Source organism: Schistocerca nitens, chromosome 7 (assembly GCF_023898315.1).
Source record: "Schistocerca nitens isolate TAMUIC-IGC-003100 chromosome 7, iqSchNite1.1, whole genome shotgun sequence".
Classification (NCBI taxonomy): domain Eukaryota; kingdom Metazoa; phylum Arthropoda; class Insecta; order Orthoptera; family Acrididae; genus Schistocerca; species Schistocerca nitens.
The window spans coordinates 14862827-14887379 of NC_064620.1; positions in this window are offsets into that span (position 1 = coordinate 14862827).

A 24553-nucleotide genomic window follows, 5' to 3' on the forward strand; every position below is an offset into this window, starting at 1 on the left:
TTGTGGCAGCTAGGAGGATTGCTATTTACCTCCGTGTTTTATAAGTTTAAATAACTTTTATTTGCTAGTATTTTTTTTCTGATTGTTCGTCATGTGTTTGTATTGTCTTTTGAATTCGGAACTTTTCTTGTAGTCATAGCGTGTAGGCTTTCACGGCCGGCGTCTTCAGTAATTAAAACTTCCGGGCTAAGAGGCCGTGGTCCAATAGTAGAAATACTTCTCCCTGACGTTTCGTTGCCAGCTGCGGGCAACATCATCTGAGGTGAGTCTACGACTGGCTGCTAGGCCGTGAAGGTCCTGTTTATATAGAGCGCGTAGAGGGCGCCACCACTCGTTGTCAACAGTAAAACTATCTCTGGCTGGCGTCATTACTCTCGATCGAGGGTAATCGATTGTCACATCTTTGGTATAGAGTCGATCGCCATATCTTATCTAGCTTCAAGCCTTCTTCTTTCCTGTTAAAATTATTGTGGTGTTTAAAAATCTCTACAGCCTCTCTATACATACGTGCATAATAATGCGATGTCTTAGCTAGCACGCTCGTCTCACTAAATTTTATTTCATGGTCACCCGTTTCAAAAACATGTTCCGCTACAGCCGATTTGTCCGTGTGTCCCAGTCGACAGTTCCTTTTTTTGGACGTCTCAGTAATTAAACGAGCAGATGGGACTCTGGGTCACAAAGTCTACAGAAAAGGTACGCATACCGATCGTTATCTTCATAAGCATTCAAACCATCATCCCAGGCAGAAGAGAGGTATTATCAAGACATTGGTGGACAGGGCTAATAAAATCTGTGAGCCAGCTTATTTGCAAGAGGAACTCAACCACCTGCGAACCGCTTTCCAGAAAAATGGGTACGCTGGCAAGGAGATAGATAGAGCACTCCATCCCAGAAGAAAAATGTCAGAAAACGTGCAACAACAACAACCATCGGTGGGGAAAGTTTTTCTTCCATTCATCCACAATGTTACGGACCGTATCGGGAAAGTGCTGGCTATGTTCAGAGTTGAAACAATCTTCAGACCCACCAAGAAGATTAGTGAATGCTTAAGATCGGCGAAAGATGCACGACACCCTCTAGCTACTCCTGGTGTCTATAAGATTCCGTGTAGTTGTGGGAAGGTTTATATTGGAACCACAAAATGAAGTATCAATACTCGCCTAACTGAACATAAAGGAACTGTCGACTGGGACACACCGACAAATCGGCTGTAGCGGAACATGTTTTTGAAACGGGTGACCATGAAATAAAATTTAGTGAGACGAGCGTGCTAGCTAAGACATCGCATTATTATGCACGTATGTATAGAGAGGCTGTAGAGATTTTTAAACACCACAATAATTTTAACAGGAAAGAAGAAGGCTTGAAGCTAGATAAGATATGGCGATCGACTCTATACCAAAGATGTGACAATCGATTACCCTCGATCGAGAGTAATGATGCCAGCCAGAGATAGTTTTACTGTTGACAACGAGTGGTGGCGCCCTCTACGCGCTCTATATAAACAGGACCTTCACGGCCTAGCAGCCAGTCGTAGACTCACCTCAGATGATGTTGCCCGCAGCTGGCAACGAAACGTCAGGGAGAAGTATTTCTACTATTGGACCACGGCCTCTTAGCCCGGAAGTTTTAATTACTTTTCTTGTAGTGTTTGATATTTTTCGTTACTTAATCTCTTTTGCATATCTGTTACTAAACGTCAGGGAGAAGTATTTCTACTATTGGACCACGGCCTCTTAGCCCGGAAGTTTTAATTACTTTTCTTGTAGTGTTTGATATTTTTCGTTACTTAATCTCTTTTGCATATCTGTTACTGTTAGTGTTGATTTTCTTGTCTGAGGTGTTCTACAAACGATGAGTGGCTGGTGCCATACTTCAATGTTCTTTATGTCCTTTATTTCGTAATTCAAATGCTTTTCTGTTCTTTTCGAAGTACAGAGCATAACATCTGTTTCACTGAAGTTCATAAATGAAAATTTTTTTATACAGGTCAGTGCCATCCTCCTTCTTTAAAACTTCCTGTAACGAATTATTACTTTGGTAAGCTATTTTTATCCTTTGTTTCTTAAAGATATTACTGCTTCTGCGCGTCAGGTTTGTAAGGGGTCATCCGCTCCTTACGTATTGAGAAAAATACATCTTTCACCAGCTGCGCATATATGAACAGTGATCCAATACTATAAAATGTTTTTTTTTTTATTTCAGTCTTTGATCACAATATCAATTGTGTTGATCACCGGTTTCAGTCAGTAATGACCATCCTCAGATCTAAAATATAAAAATATATACATCTAGTGAGCAGTGTGTTTTTCAACACAATACAGCATTACGTATCACAATATACTATCATACAACCAGGGAAATGTACGGATAAAATACGGTAAAACCTATCTTTGGTGCACCACGTCCTAAAGTGATAAGGCCGTAATGGCATCGTCAAAGTATATACTCAGCACAGCATCGTCACATAGATCTAAAACAAGGTGTAAAATAGGCCACATCGTCCACACAGTCACTTTGCAACTGGATACTGAAGTACAGTAGCTACCAGAAATATGTTTGCCTACATCCTACATAGATGTCGCTACTGTGGGCTTGGATGTAGTCATAATTTACGTAAGACACATAATCTGATGAAAACATATTAGGTAAAATACATGTAGCAGACTTTTAAATATTGATAACTATTATAGAAACCAACTTTGATACAGTAAAAGACGAATACAGTTACCCATATAAAATTATTAAAAGGAAATGTATAAAAATAGTAGGTCTGACACTTTTATGGTGAATTTAAGGTCAGAAATTACTATACGTAATACATTGCCTGTAGCAACCTATAAATTACCTATGAAAGATAAAATGTCTGTATGACAGCTGAAGAAAAGACAGATCAATGATCAGCGCTCTCTGTTGGGTCGGTCGCCAGGACGTTATATAGGCGCACCTTATTTTAGACCTATGTGACGATGTTGTGCTGAGTATATTTATACGTTTTGACGATGCCATTACGGCCTCATCACTTTAGGACGTGGTGTACCAAAGTTACGTTTTACCGCATTTTATCTGTACATTTCCCTGGTTGTATGATACTATATTGTGATACGTATTGCTGTATTCTGTTGAAAGACACACTGCTCACTAGGTGTATATTTGTATATTGTAGATCCTAGGATGGTCATTACGGACTGAAACCGCTCATCGTCAAAAAAAATTGATATTGTGATCAAAGACTGGAATAGAAAACATTTGAATATATATTTGCCTCACGCAGGTCGCAGTAGGTACTATCGATAGTCGAGCGCCCAGTGCGCCAGAGAGGAGTCAGTGTTGAGACTCCGAGCAAGTAAGTTGTTGGCTGCTAAGCGAGCAAGTCGGATTTCGTCAGGGCGACAGACTACGTTTACAGTTGTCGAAAGGCTGCGTGTGTCACCCAAAGACGTGGGCCTGAACTCCAGCAAATACGTAAGCGGCGTTAATTGAGTGGTTCGTCTGATGTGTTCAAGTGTTCATTGTGCACCGTGATTACACGACAACCGCGCCGGACACCCACGATTTGGACTGCAGTGAAGGTTGTGTGGTAAGTGCCATATGAAGAATATTGGCGTGTGACTACATTAATAGACGACCCGTGATGAGTTAACCGTTATTACTTTGTCAGACGAAGGGAGTAACTGCCTCATTGGTACTGTTTAGACAAAAAATGTAGAACATTTACAACAAAGTATGAACCGATTATCGCTATCTGATATGCTAATTAGCTTTGTTGCATTTGATACGAAACAACTCCCGTGCAAATATTAACCAATCAGCCTTTATCAGTTACACATGGTTTTATGATCTTCTGGATTTTCTCATTTAATTTTTTAACTAGAGATTCCCTTGTATCTAGCATTTTTGCTGTTGGAGCTGTTATGACTAGCTCATTATTGTAGTTTGTCTAGTGCATGGGGGCTTAATTAAAATAGAATGCAAATAATTTTAATTTTTTGTTTTAGTAGCTGTCTGTTCGATTACGAAGTCTCGTAAACAGTTGGCCCTGACTAGTATTATTACGCTATCTGACTGCATAGAACAATAACAAAGAATGAAATGGAAATTTTCATTAACACAATTAATTAATTAAGTCCCCAGCAACTATAAAACCTACGAAACCAAAGCACAAGTATAACTGTTCTGTGTGTGGAAGTATGACTCAACGTACGCATCTGGCACGGTTCTTCTTCAACAACACAAGAAATTTTAAATATCATTTATACTGAATTAATTAAAGGAAATAGAAATACCATAATTACTCAAGAAAACCAGAATTACACTCTAATCCCAGAACACAAGCCAGATGCTTTGTTGACTGAACCTGTAATGAAGCATTATTTACGACATTAAATAATGAAAAATAAATCAAGTTTCGTTACCTTCATATATTGACCAAAATCACTCTAATCATTACAATATATCTCCACACCGACTCGCTATTACCACATCTCAACAAGAACTTTTCAGTATCACATCTCAGCAAGCACTCTCTACTAGCACATCTCAACAAACACTCTCTGCTACGAGTTCTTAACAAGCACTGACTACCACGAGCTCTCCCCAAGCACCGCCCACTACGAGTTCTCAATAATCACTGCCAGTGGAGGCGGCGGAACAATACCCTCTAGCGCGATCTCTGGCGCTGTGGCTCAGTGTAGCCACCTTTCATATGCCCTTCCTCCACAGGCTAGAATTTGATGGTATTTTTGCCAGCATTGGTGGTGAAAATACCACCAAATTCGTCAAAAAAAATACAGACAAAAATAAAAGACAATATTAATGCGTAAATATCATATATCTAGATAAAATTTTGGCTTTGCACTGACCTTTCAATAACCTAATATATAAAATACAGTAAGCAATACAAATTCCTTCATACATGTGACTTTACATAACAGTTTACACAAGTATTATGTGGTTAAACAGTTCAATCAATAGCGTCAGCAATGACGAATATGTGCAGGTAAGAGTCTCATAACTTTTCACAAACAGTAATACACAAAAAAATCAGTTTATACAAATATTCACATAAACGCTTTCCATAGCTCAAGAATAAGCAGTTGACAGTTCCAGCAGTAGCACCCAGCAATGGTCAACAGGTGAAAAAACCAACAAGTGACATTTTTTCAGTAGAAACAGTCCATCAGTGGCACCCAGTAATGTTGAATAGGTGCAGACACCAACAAGTAACACAATTTCAGTATAAGCAGGTCCATTAGTTGCACCAGCAATGTTGAGCAGGTGCACACAGCAACAGGTGACATCTTTTCAGTAGAAGCAGTCCACCAGTGGCACTCAGCAATGTTGAGCAGGTGCCGACACCAACAAGTGACATCATTTCGGTAGAAGCAGTCCATCAGTGGCACCCAGCAATGTTGAGCAGGTGCAGACATCAACAAGTAACACCGTTTCAGTATAAGCAGTTCCATCAGTGGCACCAGCAATGTTGAACAGGTGCAGATATCAACAGGTGACATCTTTTCAGTAGAAGCAGTCCATCAGTGGCACCCAGTAATGTTGAATAGGTGCAGACACCAACAAGTAACACCATTTCAATGTAAGCAGTTCCATTAGTGCCACCAGCAATGTTGAACAGGTGCAGACCGCAGTCCATAATATTCACTTTCACTAATCACACTGTTCATCAGCAGAAATTAAACATGACTACATGTCACACATCATGTTGAAAAGTGCAGCACCATCACTAATCAGACAGTTCAGGCATGAACAATAGTTTGAATACACATACAATGCTTTTACACTAAACATACAAATCATAACAAACACACAAATGATATCAGATAATTGTCCTATTAACTATTACAATACACAAATACCAGTAAACCTATAATATTTATGGGTGTCAGTGCAAGCCACAACAAACAAGTAAAATAATATTTAGGAGATAGGTTGGTACCAATTTGGGATAGGAAAAGGAAAACACACTCACTCATCTTTCATCCACATTAGTGCTACTGTGTAATTGAATAGTGTTAACTGTGTAAATGCAATTCTGTCAAAATTTTATGTTCACCATGTGTATCAAGTAGTAGTGGCAGCAATGTATAACAGTCAATAATAGTTAGTCAACGTCATAGTCATCATGTTAAGACCAATGTTTGCCAAGCCAGATCAAAATGTACGGTTGCTGAACAACTGTCAGTGAGCCAAGATATGCAAATACTTCCTCTCTTCAAAAAAAGTATATACTGCTTAGTGATTTAACAAAGTGTGTGTGTAGACAATCTTCCTTCTACTTGAGTGTTCTAGTCTGCCATCTTTATCCTCCTTGTTCCATATAGACCAACAAAAAAAAATATGCTCCTCACTTACTTCACCTCTTATCCACCAAAACTCCAATAATCATCAGCATCACATAATCTCAATACTTCAATAATACCTCTTCAATACGTCGATCATCAATATCATTTACCTTACCTCTTGTCCACGAAAACTCCAATAATCAACAACTTCACATAATCTCAATACCTCAATCATACCTCTTCAATACGTCGATATATATAACCTCATTGCCAATATCATTTCACTTCCATAACAACTCTTTCCTCTAGTCAGTCTCCTCGAACAAGTGCAGACAAAATCCTAATGCAAACCTCAATTCATCATCTCATACAATCCGAAGACACAATGTCAACACACAACCTCTCGTGTAATCCATCTGATCCAAATCTGCTACTCATTATAAATTATAAGATACATTTTGTTTACCTTGTCCATCATTAAATAAAAGAAATGCGTACATGACCTCTAACAGACTTAGTTCGAATAACTCTCAGTAATTAATTACGATTACGGAGTGTGAATGATCATAATATTTCACAGTGTGTACACCACTTCAAGAATCATGGCAGAAGCAAACATGTGGAGTATTTCTTGTGTCAAGTGTCACTTCCTATTTCAATTATTCACGAAAAATGCAGTGTAATAACTGTCAATGGTCTAAACCTAGTGTTGGTATGTCATGTCGTTATCTTCCTTCCTATTAGCATAAATTTATACAGCTTCCATAAAACCTCCAGCTCATGTGACTTCTATGAAGTTTCTCGTACTAATGTCGTTCGTCGAATTATAGCAGTTCATTTTCTTATCTTAAAAGTATAAAGCACTGAGCGTAAGCAAAACATGCAATAGCGAGTAAATATACCAGTAGAGAACAGAATGTCAACAAGTGGATGCAGCACAATCCCTACAACGAGGCTCTGCCAAGCAAACAATCTATAATTAACACCACAGTGTAACCTAAACTCTATGTTCGTACACAGTATATCAGCATTTCTATATTCTAAATTAAAGAGTAGTTATGACAACAAAACAGAAATGTGTAAATATGCAATCCATACGCAAGGCAGCAAATATGTTATCTAACATAATAAGCAGGTCATTAGCATCATATCAGCATAAGCAAATAAATGTTCATACGTAACCTTAATAAGAAAATATGAAGGCGCAAGCAGATAAATCACAAAGTATATCTTACATACATAACCACAGTCAGCACAATTAATCAGTTGTCAATTACAATTTAAATAAATAAGCACAGCAGGCACATAATAAAAAAAATGTGACATCAGTAAAAGAGCAGTGCAGCCAAGCGATGCATAATATATACAAATAACAAGCCTGTTCATTAATCAATAATTGTCAAAATCAGTAAATGTACGCAAGCACGTCGCTTCACAAGTAAATTCATAGAACATGTAATTTAGCACAAAGTATGAATCACGTAACTGCAAGCAGCAAATTACGTCTAAAGTACGTACCTAAGTGGAAATATGTTACCTGAAAATAAACTCAATTAATCGTTACCTTTTTGGTTTTTTACTTCTTTTTTTCGAAATTACATTCTTCCGGAAATTTTCTCCATAGCAAGTCCTCTTAACGTCGGACACACACAGAATTTACCTGAAGGTCTTAAATACTTTATACAACTGTATCCTGAAAAATACTGAACGTTAATGACATAATTCATCAAGTCACTCTAGCTTTATACTGAATTTAATCGGAGAAATTAGACTGTGTATTTGTTTACGTCTGTCAGTGCATTCACACTGAGCGCTCGATCAGCTGTTGGCGCGTGACGTAGGAAGTAATTGTTTGCGGTCAACGACTGCCTTGTGCGGCGCGCAGACTGACTGTTGCTTTGAGTATGTGCCGCCGCCAAAACACGGCGTGGTATCCTTGCATTCTCTGTGTGTTTACATGTAAATTTTAGTTTCTCAAAAGTATGTCATTCAACAAAAATTTTCACGTTCGATATATGATGTATTCCCTTAGAGCGTCGAGATTTAAGAGTTTCTACTTCAACAGTGTTATCATGGATAATTTTGCGAATTCTGTATGGACCGTTATAAAGCAGAAAAAATTTGCGACACAAGCCTTTTCCTTTATGAGACAAACGGTGAGACGTAATTAATACCTTTTGACCAACTGACAAAGTTTTTTAAACGACCCGGACGTTTCGCTGATTTCTCTCTTCTAGCAGCCGCAGATGCAATATTTTGTAGAGCCAGGTTGACAACTTCAGAATGCCGCAGTTTCCGTGAAGGCGGAAAAGGAACGATTTCAGAAATGCGATTTGTTGGTACTTCATTTTTTAATATCAATAGAGGCGGTAAAGAAGTTGAGTCATTAGGAAGTTCATTCAGAATGTTTTGAAAAATATGAAGATACTGATCCCAAGTTCTGTGATTCTGATGACAATAAAGACGGCACAATTTATTGATTTCCTTCATCCATCTCTCTGAATCATTAGATTGAGGGTGAAAAAGTGAAATAAAAATTGGTTTAATCTTACGACGCCGTAGAGTACGAAGCCAAATTTTAGAGCGAAACTGTGATCCATTATCTGATATAACCTTATCAACATGACCAACTTCTTTAAGAAAATGTTTGATGAAAGCATTAGATACTGAACGAGCTGTTGCTTTGCGTAAAGGTGTAAAACACACATATTTTGATGTCAATTCCACTGCTACGAAAATGTACGCAAAACCATTAGTAGAACGAACCACTGGACCGAACAAATCGACTGCAGCCATGTCCTATAATTTCGCTGGAATGATAGGAAACAACGGTGCTCTGTGAGAAACAGTTGGCGGCTTAGCCTTTTGACATAACTTGCTTTTGGCAAGAACAGATCGAATGCGTTTTTCCATATTATTGAAGTAGCAATTTTCTCCTAATTTATGAAAGCATTTTCTGGACCAAAGTGCGCATAACTGAAATGTGTAAACGAGGTGTGGCCAAATCATCCAATCTAACAAAGCGTCTAAGAAAATTACAGACACCAAGGAAACTACAAACATCACGTTTTGTGGTAGGAACAGCATAATTACGAATAGCGTCTAGTTTCTCTGGATCAGGGAGAATACCTTCTGTAGAAATAATGTGACCGAGAAATTTCACCTGAGAACGACCAAATTCAGATTTTTCCAAGTTCTCTGTAATGCCAACTCTTGCAAAAATACGTAATAATGAATCCAAAATTTTGTTATGCTCACTCCAAGAACGTTTAGCTATAAGAATATCGTCAACATATGAAGTAATATTGTCACGAAGATAAACAGGTAAGATTTCGTTTAAACTACGAATGAATGCTGCAGAAAATATAGTAAGTCCAAATGGTAATTTCCAAAGTCACTTTTGGGTGAAAGTCAAATCCGGTTATTTTTTTACCTACTGTCTAAATAGATGGATAGTAGAAGAGTTGTTTTTATAGATACAAAGAATAGTATAAGAGTAGGCAGCGGTGCAGAAAACTAAAAGGAAAATAGCACCACTACAGCTCGGGGCCCTGTGATCGCTACGGCACATATTCACTTAGTGTAGTGAATCCCCTGAGGACGTTAATAGCTGCACATAAATTTCAGTTTGTGACTTAGTGGCAAATTTGGCGGAAGTGCGTATGTAAATTGATCAAGCCATGAACATGGATGTATGTCATTCTTAGAATTACGAAAGATCTGAAATTTCCGGACAGTCAAAAAGTGTTTATAGTCAAAGTTTTCGCCTCGTGGCGACAAAGACCTACCGCGTCTGTCCCAGTCCCAATGTCGATTATTGTCAAGTTCGCGCGCCTGGCGCTCTCTTGTTGCATCCCATAAATGAAATAAATTATTTTCTTCAAAGCCCTCTGCTATCTGTGATTCCAAATTTCTTCTGCTGTCTTTTCCTACGATTTCGCCTTCAATATGTTTGACTTGCTTTCGTAATGCCTCAAATTCCCTTTTAACGCGAACGTTACATTTTCCCTGAATTTCAACATGCTTATTTATGTTCTGGTACTCTTCGGTTTCAGCAAATGGTAATGGAGCTGTATCATCCGAATCTCTGTCCCCATTTAAACTAAGATTTGTCAATTTATCAGAAATCTCCTCAACTCTTTCCGATAAGTTTACGTCTTCCGTAAGTGTCGCAACTCGGGTTTCGGTATTGTCACATTTAGTAGTTAACTGTTCACACTGTTGCGTTAAGTCATTTGGTACGGATTCCTCGATTCTCTCAAATATTTCTTCCTTATCGTGTGCACGTTGTAAATTTAACTCTGAAAATTTTTGTACTATCACGCGATCTCTTTCTTCCTGTTCTCGATCCTGTTCCCTTTGTCTAATCTCTACTGCAATTAATCTATTATTGTGAGAATTCAAAATCGGTTGTACTTCTTCTCTGATTTCTTTCTTTAATTCATCTTTCGTGATTTTGAAACATGTCCCTGTTCGTGAGCCTAACTGCGTTTCCATTGTCTCCATCTCGGTTATGATTTCAGATCGTAACTGTGATACCACTGTTTTTAATTCGGTTTTAATTGTTTCTATTTTTGAGCATATCCGTGTTGTCATAATTTCACTCTTCGTGTTAATTCTTCCTATCTCTGTTTTTAATTCAGATCCCAAATTTAATATTGCACTCATCAACTGCTCCATAGTAACTGGTTCGAAACTCTTTTCGCCCCTAACATTCGTTAATCTCATATTCTGTGAATTTTCTGATTGAGAAAAATTTTGAAATGGTTCCGGACTATTTTCCCGACTTATTACATTGTTTTCCCCTTCATTATTCATCATACTGTTCTCCTGTGTTGGCGAGTTCGACATGTCAACAATTTCGTCATTCTGACTATCCATCATTTTTGCCTTTTTCATCGATCGCGTAATCATTTACAAAACATACAAAACTCGTCACAGTACGAAAATTACACACAATGACTCTTTATCATCAACAATACCATTCACTCGAAATGTTTCCCTCAAGCACGATTAACGAACAATTGAAATAATCGCGCTAAATCGTCAACGCGTATACAAAACAACAAATCAAATTCAGAGAAAAAATACCATTCTAAGAATGACAATTACCAAATCTACACATGCAAAATAGACTATAATTACTAAACTACAAATTACTACAACAATGCTACTGTCTACTATTTTTATAATCAGAAGATTTCCAAGGGACGATCGGAAGCAGCAGTCGCCACGTGCGTGGGGGCTTAATTAAAATAGAATGCAAATAATTTTAATTTTTTGCTTCAGTAGCTGTCTGTTCGATTACGAAGTCTCGTAAACAGTTGGCCCTGACTAGTATTATTACGCTATCTGACTGCATAGAACAATAACAAAGAATGAAATGGAAATTTTCATTAACACAATTAATTAATTAAGTCCCCAGCAACTATAAAACCTACGAAACCAAAGCACAAGTATAACTGTTCTGTGTGTGGAAGTATGACTCAACGTACGCATCTGGCACGGTTCTTCAACAACACAAGAAATTTTAAATATCATTTATACTGAATTAATTAAAGGAAATAGAAATACCATAATTACTCAAGAAAACCAGAATTACACTCTAATCCCAGAACACAAGCCAGATGCTTTGTTGACTGAACCTGTAATGAAGCATTATCTCCACACCGACTCGCTATTACCACATCTCAACAAGAACTTTTCAGTATCACATCTCAGCAAGCACTCTCTACTAGCACATCTCAACAAACACTCTCTGCTACGAGTTCTTAACAAGCACTGACTACCACGAGCTCTCCCCAAGCACCGCCCACTACGAGTTCTCAATAATCACTGCCAGTGGAGGCGGAGGAACAATACTCTCCAGCGCGATCTCTGGCGCTGTGGCTCATTGTAGCCACCTTTCACTAGTGACAGCACGTACCTGCGCAAGGCAGAACGCACAGTTGTGGTCGTTGCGGCTTGCACTCCGAAAAGCCAACGGCTTTTACTTGCGCCATGCTGCAGGCGGAATTTCGCGGAGCCGCCTAATAAAAGACTTTTCCCAAAGGGCTACTGTGCCGTTTCGGTCACGCCATGGCTGGCTGGTCGCTTTCTACCGATCTCAACCCGCATGCCGATTTCAGCCTTTTCGTGGCACCTATCATTAAAATGAACGTTTTCTTATTTACTTTCTTCGTTATATTGTAACTGTCAGCCTGCCTCCATAGCTTCTACCTTCTTGTGTGAACTGGTTATCGTCCACAAGACCGCAGCCCAGTAAAAATCCTTCATAAAACAGTCCCTAACAGCTACACTGATATTATATGTCAACAAAGCCCTCTTTTTCAGAAAATCTTTTCTTGCTGTTGCCAGTCTGCAGTTTATATCCTCTCTACGTCGATAATGATCAATTATTTTGATGCCCAAATAGTAGAATTTGTGTAATATTTTCAGTGTCACATTTCCCCTTACTATCGCCTAATTTCAACTACATTGTATTACCGTGGTTCCATCTCATAATCTCTGTTCAAGACACTACCCATTCCTTTCAACAGCTTTCCCAATTTCTTATTCGTCTCTGAAGAACTGCACTGTCAAATCTGAAAACTTATTTTTCTTATTCTCCTTGGACTTTAATTTCGTTCCCAAGTTTCTCAGTGGATGACATCACATTTTGATCAACGTACCGATTAAATAACACTGACCAGAAGCTGCCACCACATCTCAATGTCTTCTCAACTACTGCTTCCCTTTCATTTCCTTCGACTCATATAACTGGAGTCTGGTTCTTGTTTACAAGCTGTAAATAAACTTTGCCTGCCTGTATTTTCTCCCTGTCACCGCCAGATTTAGAAACAGGTTATCCTAGTTAACACTGCCAAAAATTTTCTCTGAATATACGAATGGCTGTAAAGGGATGTTTGGTTTCCTTCAGTCTATCTTCTGAAGTCGTGGGGCTAGAATGGACTCATGTATCTCTACATTTATCCAGAAACCAAACTGATCCCCCCGAGGTCGGCTTATTCCAGTATTTCCATTCTTCTGTAAATAACTGGAGCCAGTATATTGCAGCACACTGGACTCGCATTCGGGAGGACGACGGTTCAATCCCGCGTCCGGCCATACTGACTTAGGTTTCCCGTGATTTCCCTAAATCGCTCCAGGCAAATGCCGGGATGGTTCCTCTGAAAGGGCACGACTGACTTTCTTCCCCGTCCTTCCCTAATCCGATGAGACCGATGACCTCGATGTCTGGCCTCCTCACCCAAAACAACCCAACCCAGTACATTGCAGACATGACCTACTAAACTGATCGTTAGCTGGTACTCACACTTGTCATCACATGCATTCTTTGCAAACTGCAATTATTACATTCTTCCTGAAATCTGCACTACAGGTGCAATAATTTTGACGTTGCTACCTCTCCCATAGATATCAATATATCTGAGCAAGTTTCAACCACTCCAGGGGCCTTGTTTCCACATAGGCCTCTCATTGCACTGTTAAATTCTTCTCTCAATATCATTTCTCCCATCTCATCTACACCTACTTCTCTTCTCTTTGTATAATGCTATTCACAAGTTTATTTCTCTGACATAGATCCTTTATATATTCCTCCCACCTTTCAGGTTTCCCTTCTTTGTTCTGTACCGGCACGTCATTCGAGCTTTTGATATTCATACAGCTGCTCTGTTTCCTCTAAAGGCCATTAAATTTTCATGTAGGCAGTATCTATCTTTCCTGCAGTTTTGCAAGCTTCTACAAGCTTGTACTTGTGCTCTGTCCATTATTATTTAGATATTTTGCACTTCCTAGAGTTCTAATTTTTGATATGTCTGTGTTCCTTTTTGCCTTCTTCATTTGCTGCATTTTTATATTTTCTCCTTTTCTCAGTTAATTTAAAAATATCTTATGTTGTCCAAGGATACCTACTACGCTTTCTCATTTTACCAATGCGATTCTCTGTTGTCTTTCCAACTTCACCTCTGAGAGCTACCATTATATTGCTTTACTCTCTGTCGGTCCAGCATTTCCTAACACTTCTTCTCAAACTTTCAATAACCTCTGCTTCTTTTAATTTACCAGTGTCTCATTTCCTTAATTTCACATCCAAACATTCAAACCAACCAATATTATCTAACTACTGAAAAGGAAAACCATAGCAGAAATAGTACTATAAAATCATTTTAATTAGAATGGATTACGTGTGCAGCTAGTAGGATAGTTGTGATAAATACTTTGCAAAGATTACTAACTTCACCCCTGAGCGTGAAACATATTTTAACGATACCGCAGCCGTGTGTAGTTTCAAGTACCTTCCACACCAGTCTTTTGAAAATACTATCATCTTTTGTATCATATTCTCTCAAATTAGTAAGAATTAAGAATAAATTAGTGTACGTTAATGTAGAAATAACTGTAGAAATTCCATATTGGTCACGACCTGAAGGTGGTGCTGACTCTCAGTTTCAGGTTTTTTTTTTTTTTTTTTTTTTGCACAGATTTATCACCAAGATCATACATCCATACATGTATCCAATCTTTCTTTTGGTATATGTATGCTTGGTGATGAAGCCGTCTAGCTATGAAATTGATATTGTGTAAAACTAATATGTACTAGGACAAATGAAGTGGTAGGAAACGTACCTGTCTTCCATAAACATTGAGTGATATACCAGGTGGTTATAAATAAAAGTCCAGCCATTCAAGGAGGTCCAGTGTGGGCTATAATTATCGCATGGCAGCGTAACTTGATAGATATGTTAATCCTTTAACGGGTAACCGATTTCCACTGAAAAACAAATTAATTCAAACTGTGGCCACCAGGTGTAAATCTGGCACTGCACACTGTTTTCATGAAAGTATAACATACACGCTGTCATTTGACAAGCCATAACGTGAGTGATTCAGTATGTAAAGGGAGCTGAAAATCTAATAGTCATGGGGGATTGGAATGAGGTTGTAGGGGAAGGGGTAGAAGATACGGTTACGGGAAAGACGAGAAAGCCTAATTGAGTTCTACAATAAATTTCAGCTAGTAATAACGAATACTACGCTGAAGAATCACAAGAGGAGCAGGTATAGTTGGGAAAGGCCGGGAGATACAAGAATATTTCAGTCATGTTACGTCATTGTTCTGACAACCCTACCACGACAAAGGTCAAAATTTAATAATGATTGTGGTGTTGCTCACGCTGCTAAATACTGCATTTTCGGGAAACAACAAAGTTATTATGGGGCAGGTGTCATTAGAGCACAGTTAATAAAGTCATTTCATGTAATAATGAATAAACTAGGTACTCGTCTTTTCGTGTTTCCCAAGCTGGTCTCGTAGTAAAATCATGGCTCAGTCGTCGAAAATCTAGGTGGTGATGATTACAAGCTCGGATGCAAAGAGGCCTAGGTTTTATTCTGCTATATTCAAAAGTTTTATAGATGTGTTTCACAAACCATTCTTGAAGATTAAACCTTTGAAAGTTAGCACAATGGTGATGTAAAAAATAATCAGCACTCTGAATTTAAGTTACACTTCCTTTTTATTGCTTTTCTTGCAATATCGCGTAACACACAAAACATCACTTCACAATACAAAACATACTTGAAAACAACTTCCTTACTGTTAAAGTTCACATTTTATAAGCTGACTACAATATGCGTCTTTTCAACATTACGTCCAAGACTTGACTTTCTCAAGGTCCGACTCTCTAATAATCGCTTACGAGCCCAAAAATACAGAGTTACAAGTACGTCAAAGATCATAGTGACAAAAGAAAGAATAGACATAAGAATAATATCATTGCAATACAAATATATCGATGTATCAAAGTACCTCTACATTAATGAAATCAAATCTGAATGTTGTCTCAGAAATATGTTAACTACTCTACAAAAACACAGTAGAATATTGCTGGTATCGAGAGGTTAAGTTGAGGTGCCGTAATGGTTACGTAATTCAAGTACCATTACATTGTCACGTACAGATTCCGATATCAGATACTGAATAGCAAGGCGAACTCAGGAGCAGGTACAGACACAGATTACAATGTAGTAGTGATGAAGAGTAGTCTGAAGTCTAAGAGATTAGTCAGGAAGAAACAATACACAAAATGGTGGTGTACAGAAGTACTAAGGAATGACGAGACGTGCTTGAAGTTCTCTGAGGCTATAGTTGTTACCATAAGGAATAGCTCAGTAGGTAACGCAGTTGAAAAGGAATGGACATCTATAAAAAGAGCAGTCATAGAAGCTGGAAGGAACACCATAGGTGCAAAGAAGTTAACGGCGAAGAAACCATGGGAAACAGAAGATACATATACTTCAGTTGATTGATGAAAACAGGAATTACAAAAATGTTCAGAGACATTCAGGACCACAGAAACACAAGTTCCTGAGAATTGATATAAACAGGATGTGCAGGGGAGGTGAGACAAAATGGCTGCATGAAAAATGTGAAGAAATCGAAAACGAAATAATAGTCGAAAGGACTGACCAAACATATAGAAAGATCGAAACAGTCTTCGGTGAAATTAAAATCAAGGGGGGGGGGGGGGGCGGGGGTTGAGGATAACGTTAAGAGTACAATGGGGGAATTCAACTGTTAAATGCAGAGGAGACAGCAGATAGGTGGAAAGAGTACACTGAAGGGGGAAGATTGCTCCGATGTGATAGAAGAAGAAATGGGAGGCGATATAGAAGAGATAGGGGTCCAATATCAGAACCAGAATTTAAAAGAGCTTTCGGAGCCTTAAGATACAAGAAGGCCGAAGGGATACATACAATTTCATCAGAATTTCTAAAATTATTGGAGGAAATGGCAACAAACCGACTATTCACGTTGGTGTGTAGAATATACGAGTCTCGCAACATCCCATCTCACTTTCGGAAAAATATCATCCACGCAGTTCCAAAGTTTGCCAGAGCTGAAAAGTGCGAGAATTATCGCACAATCAGCTCAACAGCTCATGCATCCGATTTGCTGACAAGAATAATACACAGAAAAAGGGAAAATTTAGGTTGTGTTAGATAACGGCCAGTTTGGCTTTCACCAGAGAGGCGGTTCACATGTTGCGCTTGATAATGAAAACAAGACTAAAGAAAAATCGACACACGTTCATGGGAACCATCGAACAAGAAAAAAGCGTTTGACAGTGTCAAATGGTGCAAGATATTCTCTGAAAATTCCGAGAAAACAAGGTGTAAACTGCAGGGAAGGACGGATAATACACAATATGTACCAAAGCCAAGAGGGAACACAATAAGAGTGGAAGACCAAGAGCGACGTGCTCGGATTCTAAAAAGGTACAAATGGCTCTGAGTACTATGGGACTTAACATCTGAGGTCATCAGTCCCCTAGAACTTAGAACTACTTAAACCTAACTAACCTGACACCCCACACATCCATGCCCGAGGCAGGATCCGAACCTGCGACCATAGCGGCCGCGTGGTTCCAGACTGAAACGCCTAGAACCACTCGGCCACACCGGCCGGCAGTGCTCGGGTTAAAAGGGTTGTAAGATACTGATGTAGCCTTTAGCCCCTAGTGTTCAATCTATTTATTGAAGAAGCAATGACAGAAATTAAAGCAAAATTCAGTGTGAAAGGATATTAGTGATAAGATTTGCTGATGACACTCCTATCCTCAGTGAAAGTAAGGTAGAATCACAGGATCTGCAGAATGGAATGAACGGTCTAATAAGTACAGAGTATGGATTGAGAGTGAATCTAAGAAACACGAAAGTAATGAGGAGTACCAGAAATGAGAACAGCAAGAAATGTAATGTCAGGATTGGTGACCAGGAAGTAGAAGAAGTTAAGGAATCTTGTTACCTAAGCAGTAAAACAACCCATGACCGACAGAGCAAAGAAGATGTAAAAAGCAGATTAGCATTGGAGAAACGGCCATTACGGATCAGGAGAAGTTTACTAGGATCAAACAAAGGGCTTAATTTGAGGCAGATGTTGCTGAGAAAGTACGTTTGCAGTACAGCATTTTATGAGTGTGGAAAAGGATAGTGGGGCAATCGAAAAGAGGAGAATCGAAGCATTTGAGGGTTGGTGTCACAGAAGAACGTAGAAAGTTAGGTGAACTGATAAGATAAGGAATGAGGAGGTTCTCCTCGAATCGGCGAGGAAAGGAATAGATGGAAAACACTGACAGGAGAAGAGACAGGATGGCAGGACATGTATTAGGACACCGCAGAATAACTTTCATGGTACAGGATGGAGCTGTAGAGGGTAAAAACTGTGGAGGAATACAGAGACTGAAATACATCCAGCATATAACTGAGGACGTGGGCTGCAAGTGCTTCTATGAGATGACGAAAAGGAAAAATAGAAAGAGAAACTTGAGTGAACCTGAGTGAATAGTATGGCCATCGAGATGGGAGACTGTCCACTGTCAGTGACGTATGTGAACGGCAGCAATTACAGTGCTGCATTGAGAGAGTATCGACGAGTGAAAAGTCTGAACGTCGTTTTAAGGATGCAGCACCTCGTAAATGTGTCTGGTTGAAAAATTTGTGTAAGTGGTGATTAGTAATGAAATCAGCATTATTCTTTTCTCACTGGTTTGACTTTTTCTGCCCATGTCCTATTCCTAATTAATTACATATGGAAACATTTCCAAACGTATTTCATGCTTTCACACTCCGAGTTTAGCACCCAGTGGTCAAAATTAGAACTAGTTGTTATTCTAGCGTAATTCGGTTACTCATTAACGCATTAGAATATCTACCCATCTTCTCTGCCATATGATAATAAAAGCCCGCAATCGACGTCTGTGAGTAGCTACACTTCAGGTATTGTTATCTGGTACCTATACTTACTGTCGGCAGGGAAGAAAGGCGATGCTTAAAAGCAGTAGCCTGTAGTTTCAAGACGCACTTCCATATGGATTTGCACAATGAATATTTCCTGTCACATCTGTACAGTATTAATATCAAGGAAAAGACATTCTGTATTATCTACATCTACATCTACATGACTACTCTGCAATTCACATTTAAGTGCTTGGCAGAGAGTTCATCGAACCACAATCATACTATCTCTCTACCATTCCACTCCCGAACAGCGCGCGAGAAAAACGAACACCTAAACCTTTCTGTTCGAGCTCTGATTTCTCTTACTTTATTTTGATGATCATTCCTACCTATGTGGGTTGGGCTCAACAAAATATTTTCGCATTCGGAAGAGAAAGTTGGTGACTGGAATTTCGTAAATAGATCTCGCCGCGACGAAAAACGTCTTTGCTTTAATGACTTCCATCCCAACTCGCGTATCATATCTGCCACACTCTCTCCCCTATTACGTGATAATACAAAACGAGCTGCCCTTTTTTGCACCCTTTCGATGTCTTCGTCAATCCCACCTGGTAAGGATCCCACACCGCCCAGCAATATTCTAACAGAGGACGAACGAGTGTGGTGTAAGCTGCCTCTTTAGTGGACTTTTTGCATCTTCTAAGTGTCCTGCCAATGAAACGCAACCTTTGGCTCGCCTTCCCCACAATATTATCTATGTGGTCTTTCCAACTGAAGTTGGTCGTAATTTTAACACCCAGGTACTTAGCTGAATTGACAGCCTTGAGAATTGTACTACTTATCGAGTAATCGAATTCCAACGGATTTCTTGTGGAACTCATGTGGATCACCTCACACTTTTCGTTATTTAGCGTCAACTGCCACCTGCCACACTATACAGCAATCTTTTCTAAATCACTTTGCAACTGATACAGGTCTTCGAATGACCTTACTAGACGGTAAATTACAGCATCATCTGCGAACAACCTAAGAGAACTGCTCAGATTGTCACCCAGGTCATTTATATATATCAGCAACAGCAGAGGTCCCAGGACGCTTCCCTGGGGAGCACCTGATATCACTTCAGTTTTACTCGATGCTTTGCCGTCTATTACTACGAACTGCGACCTTCCTGACAGGAAATCACGAATCCAGTCGCACAACTGAGACGATACCCCATAGGCCCGCAGCTTGATTAGAAGTCGCTTGCGAGGAACGGTGTCAAAAGCTTTCCGGAAATCTAGAAATACGGAATCAACTTGAGAGCCCTTGTCGATAGCGGCCATTACTTCGTGAGAATAAAGAGCTAGTTGCGTTGCACAACAACGATGTTTTCTGAAACCATGCGCGTTGGTTCGTGGACTAATTGATCGAAATAATTTTCGGAGAAAGCATTTAGGACAATCTCGGAAGATGTTTTCTGCCTACCACCGGTTTTGAACAAGTATTTTTGCCAACATATCGAAGGAAGGTTGAAGTCCCCACCAACTATAACCGTATGAGTGGGGTATTTATTTGTTACGAGACTCAAATTTTCTCTGAACTGTTCAGCAACTACATCATCGGAGTCTGGGGGTCGGTAGAAAGAGCCAATTATTAACTTCGTTCGGCTGTTAAGTATAACCTCCACCCATACCAATTCGCACGGAGTATCTACTTCGACTTCACTACAAGATAAACCACTACTGACGGATACAAACACTCCACCACCAATTCTGCCTAATCTATCTTTCCTGAACACCGTCTGAGACTTCGTAAAAATATCTGCAGAACTTATTTCAGGCTTTAGCCAGCTTTCTGTACCTATAATGATTTCAGCTTCTGTGCTTTCTATTACCGCTTGAAGCTCAGGGACTTTCCCAGCACAACTGCAACAATTTACAACCACAATTCCGACTGTTCCTTGATCCAAGCACGTCCTGTATTTGCCATGCACACTTTGAGATTGCAGCCCACCCCGTACTTTCCCGAGAGCTTCTAACCTAAAGAACCGCCCAGTCCACGCCACATAGCCTCCACTACCCGTGTAGCCGCCAGCTGAGTGTAGTGAACTCCTGACCTATTCAGCGGAACCCGAAACCCAACCACCCTATGGCGCAAGTCAAGGAATCTGCAGCCAACATGGTCGCAAAACCGTCTGAGTCTCTGATTCAGACCCTCCACCCGGCTCTGCACCAAAGGTCCGCAGTCGGTTCTGTCAACGATGCTGCAGATGGTGAGCTCTGCCTTCATCTCGTAAGCAAGACTGGCATAATGTGGCGATAGTAATACAAGGCATCATGCTGAAAGATACGCTCAAAAACTTTATGCAACAACTAACGTTACATATTCATTACTCACAAAATATTAACTCAGTTATCAACCAGGGCAATATTAAGGTATTTCAGTCCTTACTGAAATTATTTATAACAGGAATATTACTGTATGGATTAGTGTTCAAGTCAATTTGGAAATTTTAATTCCACTTGAGATGCGGGCATATAACACACAGACGCGCCAAAGAAACTGGTACAGGCATGCGTATTCAAACACAGAGATACGTAAACACGCAGAATGCGGAGCTGCGGTGTCGGCGACGCCTGTATAAGACAACAAGTGTCTGGCGCAGTTGTTAGATCGGTTACTGCTGCTACAACGACAGGTTATCAAGATTTCAATGAGTATGAAAAAAAATGAACGTGGTGTTATAGGCGGCGCACGAGCGATGCGCACAGCATCTCCGAGGTAGCGGTGAAGTGGGGATTTTCCCGTACGACCATTTCACTAATGCACCGTGAATATCAGGTAAAACATCGAATCTCCGAGACACTGGTGCGGTCAGAAAAGATTCTGCAAGAATGGGACCAACGGCGACGGAAGAGAATCGTTCAACGTGACAGAAGTGCAATCATTCCGCAAATTGCTGCAGATTTGAACGCTGGGCCATGAACAAGAGCCAGCGTGCGAACCATTCAACGAAACATCATCGATATGGGCTTTCGGAGGCATAGACCCAATCGTGTGCCCTTGTACTGCCCAACAAAAAGCTTTACGCCTCGCCAGGGCCCGTCGACACCGACATTTGACTGTTGACGACTGGATACATGTTTCGTGTTCGGACGAGTATCGTTTCAAATTGTATCGAAGATGATCAATGTACGGGTATGGAGACAACCTTATGAATCCATGGACCCTGCATGTCAGCAGGGGACTGTTCAAGGTGTTAGAGGCTATGTAATGGTGTGGGGCGTATGCAGTTGGACTGTTATGGGACCCCTGAAACGTCTAGATACGACTCTGACAGGTAACACGTACGTAAGCATCGTGTCTGATCGCCTGCATCCATTCATATTCATTTTGGGCAATTCCATCAGGAAAAAGTGACCACTCAAACTGGTTCAAATGGCTCTGAGCACTATGGGACTTAACGTCTGAGGTCATCAGTCCCCTAGAACTTGGAACTACTTAAAGCTAACTAACCTAAGGACATCACACACATCCATGCCCGAGGCAGGATTCGAACCTGCGACCGTAGCGGTCGCGCGGTTCCAGACTGAAGCGCCTAGAACCGGTCGGCCACACCAGCCGGCGCGACCTCTCACACGTCCAGAATTGCTACAGAGTGGCTCCTGGAACACTCTTCTGAATTTAAACACTTCCGATGGCCATCAATTTCCCCAGACACGAATATTATAGAGCATATCTAGGATGCCTTGCAACGTGTTATTCAGAAGAACTGTCCACCCCCTCTTACTCTTACGGATTTATGGACAGCCGTGCGGGATTCATTGAGTCAATTTCCTCCAGCACTATTACAGAGATTGGTTGAGCACATACCACGTCGTGTTGCGACACAGCTTGTTCGTGGGGCCCCTACACGATATCAGGCGGGTGAACTAGTTTCTTTGGTTCTGAAACGTCCCCTTTGAACCATTTATACACGACTGTGCTTAAACTGACGCACAATATTTTTAGCGCAACGCAATCTGACTTTCAATAATCTCTACAAGAGAACGGCCCTGACTAACATTAACCTGTACTTTTCACAAATCACTTACCTCACAAAAATCTTGGTTACTCCCCCTACTGCAATACAGCCAGCGCCACTACTGCCAGCTAAATAAAAGATTCAAACTATGGAAGGCACTAACTACTGATAGGGATAGTTAGCAAATGAAAGATATTAATAGAGAACAAACAATTTATTTACCTTGATATCATCATATATATATATATATATATATATATATATATATATATATATAGCAGTTCAAGACAAATTTCAAAACTCCGCCATCTCTCTCCCCACATCCACCACTGCTGGCGGCTCACCTCCAACTGCGCAACGCTACGCGCTGTTCACAGCCAGCTGCCTAACACTACAATGGCGAGTATTACAACAATGCAAAGCAGCCACAGACTGCACACAGCACAGCCAGTGATTTTCATACAGTGGTGGCGTTACCAAAAAAACCTAAACAGCCTACTTACATAGCCCCCATGCTCCCCACAAAAAATTTTACAAATTGTTTTGTGCACTGGGCAATACATATTTGTTACAATTTTTCATAATCGTAATTACAATAACAAAGAAATCAAATGCACACACTTATTGATACAATGTTGGTCAAAAGCTAAAATTTTCTCACAGTCCATAAAGATAGTCCTGATCACTCATCATAATAGTAATTACAGTTTTTTTTCACAAAGTCTCATTAGTAAAAGAAATTGCACACAGAAGTAGTGGATTTCCATGCAGTCTTGAAGAAGTAGTGTTGTCCTTCCAACGAAAAGACAGTGCTGACTCTTGACATGCTGACAGGTAATGGGCCACAACAGAGCAAACCCACAGCGGAGTCAATCGAAGTTTTGAAGAATATCGTTTGGTAGGTCATCACAGAGCAGACCCACTGTAGTCCTGGTAGAGATTACGGTATTGGTGGGCCACCAGAGGCGCAGACCCACTGCAGTCCTTCTAGAAATAATGGTACTGGTGAGTCAGCAAAGACGCAGACCCACTGTAGTCCTTGTAGAGATAATGGTACTGGCGGGTCATCAAAGATGCAGACCCACTGTAGTCCTTGTAGAGATTACGGTACTGGTGGGCCACCAGAGGTGCAGACCCACTGCAGTCCTTGTAGAAATGTAAAATTTTTTGTGGGGAGCATGGGGGCTATGTAAGTAGACTGTTTAGGTTTTTTTATTGGTAACGCCACCTCTGTATGAAAATCACTGGCTGTGCTGTGTGCAGTCTGTGGCTGCTTTGCATTGCTGTAATACTCGCCATTGTAGTGTTAGGCAGCTGGCTGTGAACAGCGCGTAGCGTTGCGCAGTTGGAGGTGAGCCGCCAGCAGTGGTGGATGTAGGGAGAGAGATGGCGGAGTTTTGAAATTTGTCATGAACTGCTATATATATTATGACTATTGAGGTAAATACATTGGTTGTTCTCTATCAAAATCTTTCATTTGCTAACTATGCCTATCAGTAGT